At 40.1% G+C, this 13,392-nt stretch overlaps 1 protein-coding gene across 3 annotated transcripts in view; it reads left to right on the top strand.

The window, feature by feature from the left end:
- The window catches only part of LIMA1 (LIM domain and actin binding 1), a 91,392-nt gene that overhangs the window by 14,076 nt on the left and 63,924 nt on the right, over window positions 1-13,392 (top strand). The window contains exon 1 of one of the 3 annotated variants that reach the window (XM_036457506.2): window positions 10,753-10,866. The exons of the other annotated variants lie outside the window; for them this stretch is intronic. The gene's annotated coding sequence lies outside the window, so the exon portion shown is untranslated. Of the gene's footprint in view, window positions 1-10,752; window positions 10,867-13,392 lie in introns of those variants that run through there. 3 annotated transcript variants of the gene reach the window in all.

Here is a 13,392-nt window from a genome sequence, read left to right as displayed (position 1 = left end):
CTTCCTTTCTTTCTTTTTTTAATCCTAACCCGAGGATATTTTTCCATTGATTTTTAGAGAGTGGGAGAGAGAGGGAAAGACAGAAGTAGCTGTGTGAGAGAAGCACATCAATTGGTAGCCTCCAGCACAAGCCCCTGACCAGGGCTCAGGCTGGGGAGGAGCCTGCAGGCGAGATGCGTGCCCTTGACTGGAATGGAACCTGGGACCCTTTGGTCCATAGGACAATGCTCTACCCAAACTAGCTGGAGCCAAACCAGCTAGGGCCAGACTTCTATTTCTTATAGTTTATGATAAGCAGGCCCATCTCTTGATCTATCACTCTGACTAAGGAAGTTACTGAAGACAATGACAGCTCTGGTTTGGAGTGCTTGTTGAGACCCTGGAGGAGGAGAGGTCCCCAAAGGAAAGGAGGAGGGAGGGGGAAGGAAGGTGGGGCTCTGGGGAGAAAGGAGGGATTCCACCTTGGCTGCTGAAACTCTTTTGAAAATCACTAACGTAATTAAAGATTAAAATTTTTTTAATTGTGCAAGAACCTCATAAAGGCCCAACAATTATATCTGGACTTACTATTTTTGCATTTTAATAACATTTTTACTAATACAGTGATTTATGTTTAATTTGACATTTGAATTAAAACTACTAAAAGTAATTGCTCAAAGTGGCCAGAACAAATATTTAAAAAGAGGTAGTTTTTCTAATAATTATAAAATTAAAAATTTAATGGTTTAAAGAGACCCATGTCATAATTTTTCAAGTTTTATCCAATACTGTGGCATGTATCAGTATTTCACTTCTTTTATTTTCTTTTAAAAAATATATTTATTGATTGATTTCAGAGAAAAATAATGATGAGAGAGAATCATTGATTGGCTGTCTTCTGCATGCCCCCCTCCCCCCCACTAGGCATGTGCCCTTGGCCAGAATCAAACCTGGGACCCTCCAGTCCGCAGGCCGATGCTCTATCCTAGGGGTGTCGAATTCAATCAGAGAAGGGGCCAAAATCTAAAATCCAGCCTAAATCGCGGGCCGAATGGTTTACTGAACAGTCATAAACTGTCATTGTGATGGAAACGCAGCGGAGTGCAGTGATGACAGCGCGGTGCGGGCCACATTGCAAGGCCTGGCGGGACGGATTTGGCCCGCGGGCCTTGTGTTTGACACATGTGCTCTATCCACTCTGCCAAATTGCCTAGGGCAGTATTTCACTTCTTTTCATGGCCAAATAATATATGTACCTTTATATGGATAGACCATATTTTGTTTATCCACTAGTAAGTTGATGAACATTTGGGATGTTTCCACTTTGGGGCCATTGCAAATAATATTTTATGAACATCCTTGTACAAGTTTTTATATGGACATGTGTTTTTATTTCTCTTGAAGATACAACACCCGCCCCCTACCACATATATCTAGGAGTGGAAATGTTGAGTCATTTGATAATTACATGTTTAACGTTTTGAGGAAATGCCAAGTATTTTCCAAAGCAACCACACCACTTTACATTCCCATAAGCAGCATATGAGGCTTTCAGTTTCATCCTTACCAACAGCTGTCAAGCAATATTTTTCTTTTCAAACAATAATTCTTAACCACATCCCACAATAAAAAAATTAGCATTCGCCAAAACTGGTGTGGCTCAGTGGATAGAGCATCGGCCTGTGGACTGAAGGGTCCCGGGTTCGATTCTGGTCAAGGGCATGTACCTTGGTTGCAGGCACATCCCCAGTGGGAGGTGTGCAGGAGGCAGCTGATAAATGTTTCTCTCTGATCAACGTTTCTAGCTCTTTATCTCTTTCCTTTCCTCTCTGTAAAAAATCAATAAAATATATATATATTTTTTTAAATTAGCATTCTTACCCAGTTTATATATATACACACACACAAACAAAAGCTTTATAAAAAAGTACCTATACTATGTGTGATGTTCTGACATTTTCCTATTTTCATTTTGTTTTTTTTTCATTAATGCAAACAAACATATTGGTTCTGTCCTACTGAACTGATTTCACAACTCACTAATTTTGTTACCTGCTACTAGAAAAACTCTAGGCTATTTTACTAATATCCCTTTAATTTTACACAATGAGGAAATTAAGGCACTGGGCAGTGGCAGCTTGTCCCAGGCTAATCCCCTGAACCTGTCTCCCAGGCCCCTATTCTCTGACTTTCCAGTGAGCAGCCCAGCCGTGGCTCCCTGTTGCTTCTTCTATGCCCTTCTATGTCCTAAGTGTGTTTTTGCTTTGGTCAAACAAATTCTTGCTTACTTTCCTAAACACACACAAAGATTGCCGGTTTGATTCAGATCTGGGTATATGCCTACGTTGCTGATCAATGTCTCTCTCTGTCTCTCAACCACTCTCACTTCCCCCCTCTCTCCCTCTCCCTTTAAAATCAATAATAATAAAAATATTTTATTTCAGTGTGTGATGGGTATATCTACGATGCCACAATTACTTCAAGGTTTTTGTTAAAATGTGGTCTACATAGGCCCTACTCCAGACCAAATGAATTAGAATTGTGGGCTGAGACCTGGAAGTCAGTATGTTAAATTTCCTAGGTGATTCTTATATACACTCAAGGTTGTGACCAACTGAATTAATTTTCCTTCTTTTATTTCTCACATTAGCTCCTTTTTTGGGTTCTAGAAATATTATTTGGCATTGTTGCCTGAAAAGCCAATAGTTACTTGAAAGAATTAGCATTTGTAAGAAAATACTTGAATTGCACTGGCTGGAGTTGCTAAGTGGTTAGAGCCTTAGCCTCTGCACAAAAGGTCTAGAGTTTGATTCCTGGTTAGTGGCAAATACCTTGGTTGTGCCCCTAGTTGGAGTGCATGTGAGAGGCAACCAGTCAATGTGTCTCTCTCACTTCTCTCTCTCTCTCTCTCTCTCTCTCTCTCTCTCTCTCTCTCTCTCTCTCTCTCTCTCTCTCTCTCTCTCTCTCTCTCTCTCTCTCTCTCTCTCTCTCTCTCTCTCCTCCTCTCCTCCTCCTCCTCCTCCTCCTCCTCCTCCTCCTCCTCCTCCTCCTCCTCCTCCTCCTCCTCCTCCTCCCCCTTTCTCCCTCTCTCCCTCAAAATCAATAAAACTACATATGTTCGACCACATGGCTCAGTGGTTAAGTGTCACCTTGTGAGCCACTAGGTGACAGTTTGATTCCCAGTCAGGGCACATGCTTGGATTTCAGGCTCAATCCCCAATAAGTGGCATGCAGGAGGCAGCGGAACAATGATTATCATTCATCATTGATGTTTCTTTCTCTTTCTCCCTCTCTCTTCCACTCTGAAATCAATAAAAGTACACTTACTTATTTTTAAATATATTTTATTGATTTCAGAGAGGAAGGGAGAGGTAAAAATATATTTATTTTAAAATATATTTTTATATATTTTAGAGAGGAAGGGAGAGATAGAAATATCAATGATGAGTGAGTAGTAGATCTATCCCCAACACTGATTACATTGTTGTTTTTAATTAATCCTCACTTGAAGGCATGCTTATAGAGAGAAAAGGGGAAAGAGAAAAAGAGAGGAACGTTGATGTGAGAGAGAAACATTGACTGGTTGTCTTCCATATGCGCCCTGACCTGGGATTGAACCCACAATCTAAGTATGTGCCCTGACCTGAATTGAACCAGCAATCTTTTGATATACAGGGCAACATTCAACCAACTGAGCTACTCTGGCTGGTCCACATTGTATCTTTTTGGTTCAAGGGATAATGCTCAACCAACAAAGCCATACCAGTCAGGGCTAGATCTAGCATTTTAGGAACTTAAGACAAACCTCCTAGAGCAGGCTGGAGGGGTCAGGGAAGGCATATGGAGGAAAGTGTCATCTAAGCTGAGACCAGTAGCATAAGACCATGGAGGAGAATGTAAGGACAAAGGCCAGGAATCAAGAGAGAGAAGGTATGAGAAAAAGTATATACAAAGTCCACATGTCAAAAATAAAAGAGTTGTGTGAAACACTGCTGATTAATAATAATGATGATAATATTAAAGATTTACTTAGCATTTATTAAGTGCTAGGAGTATAGTACATACTTGACATTTAGGAACTTGTGTGGTGTTTTTTTTAACATACATTTTTACTGGTTTCAGAGAGGAAGTTCCTTGCCGCGACTAAGCAAGCAACTTCTTTTAATTGTCAAAACAATATTATGAGGTAGGTTCTTTCCCCCCAATTTAGAGAGTAGGAAACAGAGACAGAGTGTAATAACTTGCTCAAGATCACACAACTAATGAGTGGTATGAGATTTGAACAGCTAGATTTAAACTCCAAGGCCTATCCTCTTAGCCTCTATGCCATTCTCTCTGCAGTGTCACATGGTAGACATTATATATAGAACTTTTGATAAGCCAAGGTAGTTGATGGTACATTTTTCAGGGAAGTGAATAAATCACCTATGGTCAACAGAATTGAAAAAAGGCAGAAAAAGAACCTGTAAGTCCTCTTTTTAACTTCAGACATTGTACATACTTTGTTATATCATATTGTCTTTTATGTTATATTGTTTTGTTTGATATAAGCAAAAATACATATTCCATCTCATCTTTTGAGAAAAATTATCTGTGGTTAAATAAACTTACTTTGAGGGGTGGAAGTAAAGGATGAAGATACATATGCTTCGGGCTGTGTTATGTTGTGTCTTCATGGGACGTAGGAAACTATCCAGCATGCAATGGAAATTTTAGGTCTGGAAGTCAGGAAAGTTAAGACTTAAGATACAGCTTTGGGAATCATCTGGTGTGACCTTTGATGACTTGAGCATGGCTGAGCTCACCCACAGAAAGGAGAGAAACTGACACTTGACTAAAGTCTAGGAAGAGGGGTGAGTGGAGGGCTAGAGAAGGGGTTCAGTGAGAAAACTGAGAATAGTTTGAAAGATAGGAAAGGAATCAGAAGAGTTCCATTTAAGAAGAAAAAAAAAAGCAAGGGAAAATAAAATTTCAAAAATGAGGAACAATTAATAATTCAAATGGCAACAGAAAATGATAAAAACTGAGATATGGTCCTTGGATTTGAGTTAAGAGATCTTCAGGAGAATGGTAGGAGTAGAAGCCAGAGCCAAGTGGGCAAAGGGATGCATAGAAGATGAGAAAGTGGAAACAGTGAGTATCTGGAGACTAAGGTTTGGCTGTGTAGGTAGGAGTAAGGTGAGGAGGTAGTTTGAGCTGGGATGGGGGTGGGAGGCATAAGAGGAAAGGGGGTTATTTATTTAATCCATATATACAAATTTCAAATATGTATACACACATATCAAAAATGTGAGCATGATTTTAGGGCAAAATCAGAGATGGAGGTGAGCCGAGGTACTGGGAAGATAGAAGGGAAAGATCAGGGGCTCAGATGGGTTGTCATAACACTTGTTTTTCTCCTGACATATAGGCAAGATGGGGGAACGATGATTCTACCCGAGTGAACTTTTTTTTGCTGCTTCTTTTATCTTTGGAGTGGTAAAGTGTGAATCACTACAGATGAATGTTTGTGAGTGCCAGGTGAAAGTCACTCTGTTTCTTTGGTGAGCAGTTTCCAGAAGTGACATTGTTTCTCATTTATACAATCTGTTCTTCATTATTCTTGCTCTAAATCTTAGTGTTTTTTTAAGAACAAAATATCCTTAGAAGGAGAGGAAAAAATGTTATTAAAGTGAATTTGCCTTGATGCAAACATCTATGTCCTTGTTGAGCCCTGAGAATTTGGTCATTGTTATAATTTTCCTATTGTCTGGGGTACATGTGTCTACAGAGGCCTGGCTAAAGGTCTTCCAAGAACAGTAGCAATGATTATTCTAACATGCCTACAGACTTGTCTGTCGCCATGTTCCTGGATAATAAAGCAGAGAGCCTTTTATGTATAGTATATAAAGTTATTTAATGGTCCCATTTTTTTTTTATATCACTGAGTTTATCTCAGAGTTTAAATAAACTAAAATTATTAATTCATGGTTCTGAAAAAATGATATGTCTTTTTTTGACAATTAGTTTTGGACTGCATAATAAGCATTTTTTTGCACTGATAGTGTTTTGGTTAAAATTTAAACCTTCATGCAATTTTATTCAAGACAAATTTATAGAGTTCCTTTTATTTATAAAGCAATATACTAGATACTAGGAGAGCAAGAGGTCCTTGACCTCAAGAATCTTTCTTGATAAAAAAGATTGACAAAATTATAAAGCAAAGGAAATGACCTATGCTGATTGGGAATAGGTCAGGAGCAGTTCAGGAAAGGTTCTGCAAGATGTAGTCTCTCACTTGAGCCTTGAAAGGCAAATAGATTGAGGAAGGGGAAGCATTCCAGCTGGAATGAGAAAAAAAAATAATGTATTAAGGGAATAGATAATGGTAATGGCATAATTTTGAAATTCTAGATTTCTTTTTATATCAAAATTCTATGGAGATAGGCTTCTCACTATCAGAGAAAGAAGTTACAAATAAATAAAAGGGAATATATACTGGAATGAACCTTGTGGTGCTAGATTGGAATAAAAAGTATCACTATAAATTTATAGTTTAAAAATAAGTATACAGACAGGTAGGTATAGAAATATAGATATGTATAGATACGTAGGTTAATATACTTATATATTTCCTGGTTCTGTCCCCTAGAAGCAATGACATATCAGTAGTAATGAACATGCCAGTACCCAGATCTTGGCTTCTCCAATAAAAGGAATCAGTACTTTTGAGAAATTGTTGATTCCAGGGCCGGGGCAGGGAAAATACAAGATAAGTCTAGAATATCTTATAATGCTGGAAAGTGAAGAAATGCTCAAACAATAAAAAAATAAAATGAATTGGTAGTATGTTGAAAGGACACCAGGGCCAAGCTGAAAGAGCTCCAATGGCCAAAGGTGGGACAATTTGAGCAACAAAATAATTCAGGAAACAAAGTCTGTAGTTTAGTTAATAGTTATTGTACCAATGTTTATTTTTTACTTTTGATAATTATGTTGTGGTAATGTAAAGTAAAGCTAGGTGAAAACTACATGGGAACTCCTGAGGATATTTTTCCATTGCTTTTCAGAGAGAGTGGAAGAAAGGGAGGGAATGAAAGGGAGAGAAAGGAAGAAAGGGAGAGAGAGAAAGAGGGAGAGAGAGAGATGTGAGAGAGACACATTGACTGGTTGCCTCCCACATGCACCAACCTGCCCCAGAGTACTTGCCCTTGACTAGGAATTGAACCCATGACACTTTGGTGCAAGGGCCAATGCTCTAACCATTAGAACACTGCCAGGCTATTTGAGAACTTTTTAAAAAAATATATGTTTTTTATTGCTTTAGCTGGTTTGGCTCAATGGATAGAGCATTGGCCCACGGACTGAAGGGTCCTGAGTTTGATTGTGGTCAAGGACACGTACCTCAGTTGCAGGCTCCATCCCCCTTGTGGGGTCCATGTGGGAGGCAACCAATCCATGTGTCTCTCTCACATTGATGTTTCTCTCTCTCTCTCTCTCTCTCTCTCTGTCTCTTCCACTCTCTCTGAAAATCAATGGGAAAATATCCTCAGGTAAGGATTAACAACACGAAAATAATAAAATATATATTTTTTATTGATTTTATAGAGGAAGGAAGAGGGAGAGAGAGATAGAAACATCAGTGATGAGAGAGAATCATTGATCAGCTGCCTCCTGCATGCAGGGATATGCCCTAACCAGGACTCAAACTGACCTCCTGGTTCATATGTCCACACTCAACACTGTCCAGGCTATCTGGGAACTTTTGTACTATCTTTGTAACTTTGAAAATCTAAAATTATTTCAAAATAAAATGTTTTTAAAAAGCTATTAGCTTTACATTTTTAAAAAAATATATTTTATTGAGTTTTTACAGAGCGGAAGAGAGAGGAATAGAGGGTTAGAAACACTGATGAGAGAGAAACATCCATCAGCTGCCTCTTGCACACCCCCTACTGGGGATGTGCCTGCAACCAAGGTACATGCCCTTGACCGGAATCGAACCTGGGACCTTTGAGTCTGCAGGCCAACGCTCTATCCACTGAGCCAAACCGGCTAAAATTTTTTTCAATCACTACTTTTTACACAAAAATATAGCCTTAGAAATAAATGTAGTTTATATTCTGGAAATAAAAATAAAACATTATGTGGGCATATATTTCACATTGCTTTTTTTTAAAATTTTCCTTTGAATCTTCAAGATTGTTAATTTTTTTTCCCTTTTAACTAGTTGTTCCCGTTTATCTGTTGACATCTAATCTGAAGAGTTTTTGGTTAATAATAAAAGAAAACTTTAAAACTCTGCAATTTAAAAAACAAAGAAACAAAACTCTATAATCTATTTCTAAAAAAATAACATTTTCTCTGAACAAGTGAGTTTGTTGTACCATTGACCCTTGAACAATGCAGACAGGGGTAAGGGAGCTGACCCCCAGGCAGTCAAAAATCTGTGTAGTCAGGCTGGCGTGGTTCATTGACTGAGTGTTGTCCTGTGCACCAGGAGGTCACCAGTTGTGTTTCCGGTTAGGGCGCATGCCCAGATTGTGGGCTTGATCCCCAGTAGGGGATGTTTAGGAGCCAGCCAACAGATGTTTCTATCACTCTCTCCTCTCCCTTCCTATCTCTGAAATAAAAATAAATTTAAAAAATTGCTCTGGTTGGTGTGGCTCATCCCGTTCAGCAAAGGGTTGCTGATTCAATTCCCAGTCAGGGTACCTGTCCAGGTGGTGGGCATGCAAGGGGCAGCCAACCAGTGTTTCACTCTCACATGAATGGATCTCTCTTTCTCTCTTTTTTTTCCTCCCTTCCTTTCTCTCTAAAAATCAGTAAAAAAATTTTTTTTAAAAAAAAGTCTGTATACCTTTGGACTTTGGACTCCCCTAAAACTTTACTACTGTCAACTCGAAGTCTTACCAATAACATAAACTGTCAATTAACACCTACTTAGTATATTATATGTATTTCCTATCTAATAAAAGAGTAATGTGCAAATTGACCATCACTCCAACACACAAGATGGTTGCCTCTATGTGGTCAAAGATGGATGCCCCTATGTGGACACAAGATGGCCACCACAAGATGGCCAGCAGGAGAGGGCAATTGGGAGGCACCAGGCCTGCAAGGAGCGATCAACCCTGCAGGGGAGGGCAGTTAGGGGTGACCAGGCCGGCAGAGGAGGGAAGTTGGGAGCAAACAGGCTGGCAGGGGATTGGTTAGGGGGTGATCAGGCTGGCAGGCAGAAGTGGTTAGGGGCAATCAGGAAGGCAGGCAGGCGAGCAGTTGGGAGCCAGCAGTCCTGGATTGTGAGAGGGATGTCCATCAAAATCGGGCCTAAACGGGCAGTCAGACAACTCTCGAGGGGTTTCAGATTGGAGAGGGTATACAGGCTGGGCTGAGGGACACACCCCCTGTGCACAAATTTTGTGTACCGGGCCTCTACTTTACTATATTCTTACAATACAGTAAGCTAGAGGAAAAAATATTATTAAGCATATCATAAGGAAGAGAAAATGTTAATGGAATTTATTGAAAAAAAATCTGTGGTTTGGCTCAGTGGATAGAGCGTCGGCTTGGGGACTGAAGGGTCCCAGGTTCGATTCTGGTCAAGGGAATGTACCTTGGTTGCGGGCATATCCCCAGTAGGGGGTGTGCAAGAGGCAGCTGATTGATAACTCTCTCTCATCGATGTTTCTAACTCTATTTCTCTCCTTTCCTCTCTGTATAAAATCAATAAAAAAAATATATTAAAAAAAAAAAAAATCAGCCGAGACCGGTTTGGCTCAATGGATAGAGTGTCGGCTTGGGGACTGAAGGGACCCGGGTTCGATTCCTGTCAAGGGCATGTACCTTGGTTGCGGGCATATCCCCAGTAGGGGGTATGCAAGAGGCAGCTGATCGATGACTCTCTCTCATCGATGTTTCTAACTCTCTATCTCTCTCACTTCCTCTCTGTACAAAATCAATAAAATATATATTTAAAAAAAAAAAAAATCAGCCGAAACCGGTTTGGCTCAATGGATAGAGCGTCGGCTTGGGGACTGAAAGGTCCCAGGTTCGATTCCGGTCAGGGGCATGTATCTTGGTTGCGGGCATATCCCCAGTAGGGGGTGTGCAAGAGGCAGCTGATCGATGACTCTCTCTTATCGATGTCTCTCTCTCATCGATGTTTCTAACTCTCTCTCTCTCTCCCTTCCTCTCTATACAAAATCAATAAAATATATTTTTAAAAAATCTGCATGTACCGTGTTTCCCCGAAAATAAGACATCCTCCGAAAATAAGACCTAGCGCATCTTTGGGAGCAAAAATTAATATAAGACACTGTCTTATTTTTGGGGAAACAGGGTAAGTGGACCCGCACAGTTCAAACCCATATAGTTCGAATGTCCACTGTACTTTGCTCTCTTAAATTTTTCAAGACTATATTCAGGCAACTATGCCTCTTGCACAAGTAGCCATCTCAGGAGAGAGAGAGAGAGACAGACAGACAGACAGACAGACAGACAGACAGAGAGAGAGGACTTAGATTGGGCTTATAAGAACAGGATTCAGGAATTTATTAGTGGCAGCCCATTTGCTTTTGTCCCAGCCTGGTTTCTGAGAGCCAGTTCACTAGGTTAGGTAAGCCTATATCAGAGTAGGTTTCCTGGAGCAGCTGAAGACCTCACCCTAAGCAATCACTGGAGGAAGCTGATACCTGGGGCCAAATATCCCAGTGAGTCATTACCAACCCTTAACCTTTCAGAGACCTTTGTTCAGAGATCTTTATTTCCAGGCTCCCGCTCACCTGTAGAATGTTTAGCTATTCTACCTCAACCTATCTGGTATGACAACAAAAAGAAAACAAAAAACAAAGAAGAAGAAGAGCTTGAACTGAGCATTAGAACTCTGGCTCTCATACTAACTACCTGGTGAGTTTGCGAAATTATTGGACCTTTATGTGGTGTAACTCCCGCACTGTAAAAAGAGAGAGAGAGATTTTGGTTACTGATTTCTAAGCTGCTCTCTTGTAAAATTCTGCACATGTATCTAAAATTTGAAGACATCTTCCTTTATAGCAAAAGATTCCCCTTTCTATGTATCCCGTTTTATTTGATATGCCATTGCCCTTACAGTCTGTAAGGCTAAAATCTTATTTTTGTTACATCTGTTTCCTTTAACTCTGGCACATAACTGTCAACCATTCCAGCAGTTCTTTGTTCATAGTCAAAGTGGTAATAGAATGCATATGATCTTAGAGGTTGGGTTTGGAGTCTTGTTTACATACAGAATGTTTGAACCTGCAGAGAATTTTTATAGAGTTTATTTGAGCCAAATTGACAACAACGCTGGGAAGCGAAATCTCAAATACTTCAAAGAACAAGTTCTCAGTTTCCTTTTTTTTTTCCTCTTCAAATTCCAACTTCTATGCAAACTTTTATTATTGAAATTGAAGTTTCTTTTATGCATTTGAAATTAAGGAGGGAGTGTAAGAAAGATTACATGAAGATGGGAGAAAGCTAAGTGGGGACTGGTTTACAGGTTAGTTAAGATTATATGCTTTAGCCCTAACCCGTTTGGCTCAGTGGATAAAGCATCGACCTGGGGACTCAGGGGTCCCAGATTTGATTCTGGTCAAGGGCATGTACCTTGGTTGTGGGCACATCCCCAGTAGGGAGTGTGTGCAGGAGGCAGCTGATTGATGTTTCTCTCTCATTGATGTTTCTAACTCTCTATCCTTCTCCCTTCCTCTCTAAAAAATCAACAAAATATATTTTTTTAAAAAGATTATATGCTTTCTTTTTTTTTTTTTCTTCTTTTTTAAAAAATATATTTTATTGATTTTTCAGAGAGGAAGAGAGAGGGATAGAGAGCTAGAAATGTCGATGAGAGAGAATCATCGATCAGCTGCCTCTTGCACACCCTCCACTGGGGATGTGCCCGCAACCAAGGTACATGCCCTTGACCGGAATCGAATCGAACCCAGGACCTTTCAATCTGCAGACCAACGCTCTATCCACTGAGCCAAACTGGCCCCGGAGATTATATGCTTTCTTGAGGGTGGTTACACCTTGGAGGGGTATTACTTCTGGCATTTCAAAGGGGTGCATGTGAACAATGAACAGGGTTTGCTTTAAAAACCTTCCACTAAAGAAGTTATAGACCTGTCATATAATTACCCACCATAACCAGTCTAGTTAGGAATTTATGATCAGATAACCCTGTGAGGTTATTTTCCAAAGAACTCTTTTTCTGTCCATAGTTGAAACACTGGATTCTGCTTGGGACATACACTGAGTGGCCAGATTATTATGATCTCTGTACACATAATAATCTGGCCACTCAGTGTGTGTGTGTGTGTGTGTGTGTGTGTGTGTGTGTGTGTGTGTGTGTTAGAGGCACAGTGCATGGGTAGGGTCCACCCAGTCTGGCCAGGGCGAGGGGACATGGGCGGTTGGCCGGCCTGCCTGCTGGTCAAACTCCTGGTCAATGGGACAATTTGCGTATTAACCTTTTATTATATAGGATATACACCAAGTGGCCAGATTCTTAGACATTCAAAGATCATAATAATCTGGCCACTGAGTGTATATTAGCTATGTGACCTTAGGCAAATTATTCCACTTCAGTGAACCACATTTTTGAAAATGGAAATCATTCCGGGACCGGTTTGGCTCAATGGATAGAGCGTCGGCTTGGGGACTGAAGAGCCCCGGGTTCGATTCCGATTGAGGGCATGTACCTTGGTTGTGGGCATATCCCCAGTAGGGGGTGTGCAAGAGGCAGCTGATCAATGACTCTCTCTCATTGATGTTTCTAACTCTCTATCTCTCTCCCTTCCTCTCTGTACAAAAATCAATAAAATATATTAAATTTAAAAAAAAAAAGAAAAGAAAAAAAATGGAAATCATACTCTAGGATTGCAAAAGAATTAGTTGAATTAGTAAGTGACCAATAAGTGATAGCTGCTGTTACTGTTTGTTTTGTGTGCAAGCTGCTGCGGCTGGACGACCTCTTTATCACCATTTATCCCCTGCTGCTGTTATTTGTGTATGGCAGTGGAAAAAATATTCAAGGGTATTGTAGCAGCCCAGACTGAGTGGGTCTTTCAGGTGTTGGTACATGTGTTTTTCACTCTCAGCAGGATTTCTGGAATTAAGGAAATTGTTCTAAAGTCTGAGAATAGGACCCTCATTTGAAAGTATGTGAGGGAGATATACCGTTTTTAATGTAAACCCATGAAAGCCAAGATAGTCACAATGGAGAGTATTCCAAGTGGGCCCAAGTATCTCTGAGAGAACAAATGATTATTTCTGATGCTTATCATTCTTGGAAGATACTTGCCACTCTATTCTCATTGAAAGATAGTTTGTATGAGTTTGCAGCTCGGGGTTCAGAGATTTTGCTACCCAATTTTCTACCTTGGCTGAAAGATGGTTTTAATAATGATTCATTTC

The sequence above is a fragment of the Pipistrellus kuhlii genome, unplaced genomic scaffold, assembly GCF_014108245.1.
Source record: "Pipistrellus kuhlii isolate mPipKuh1 unplaced genomic scaffold, mPipKuh1.p scaffold_m20_p_3, whole genome shotgun sequence".
Classification (NCBI taxonomy): Eukaryota; Metazoa; Chordata; class Mammalia; order Chiroptera; family Vespertilionidae; genus Pipistrellus; species Pipistrellus kuhlii.
Note: the sequence above shows the minus strand (reverse complement) of the source record. Positions and strands in the feature narration are given on the sequence as shown.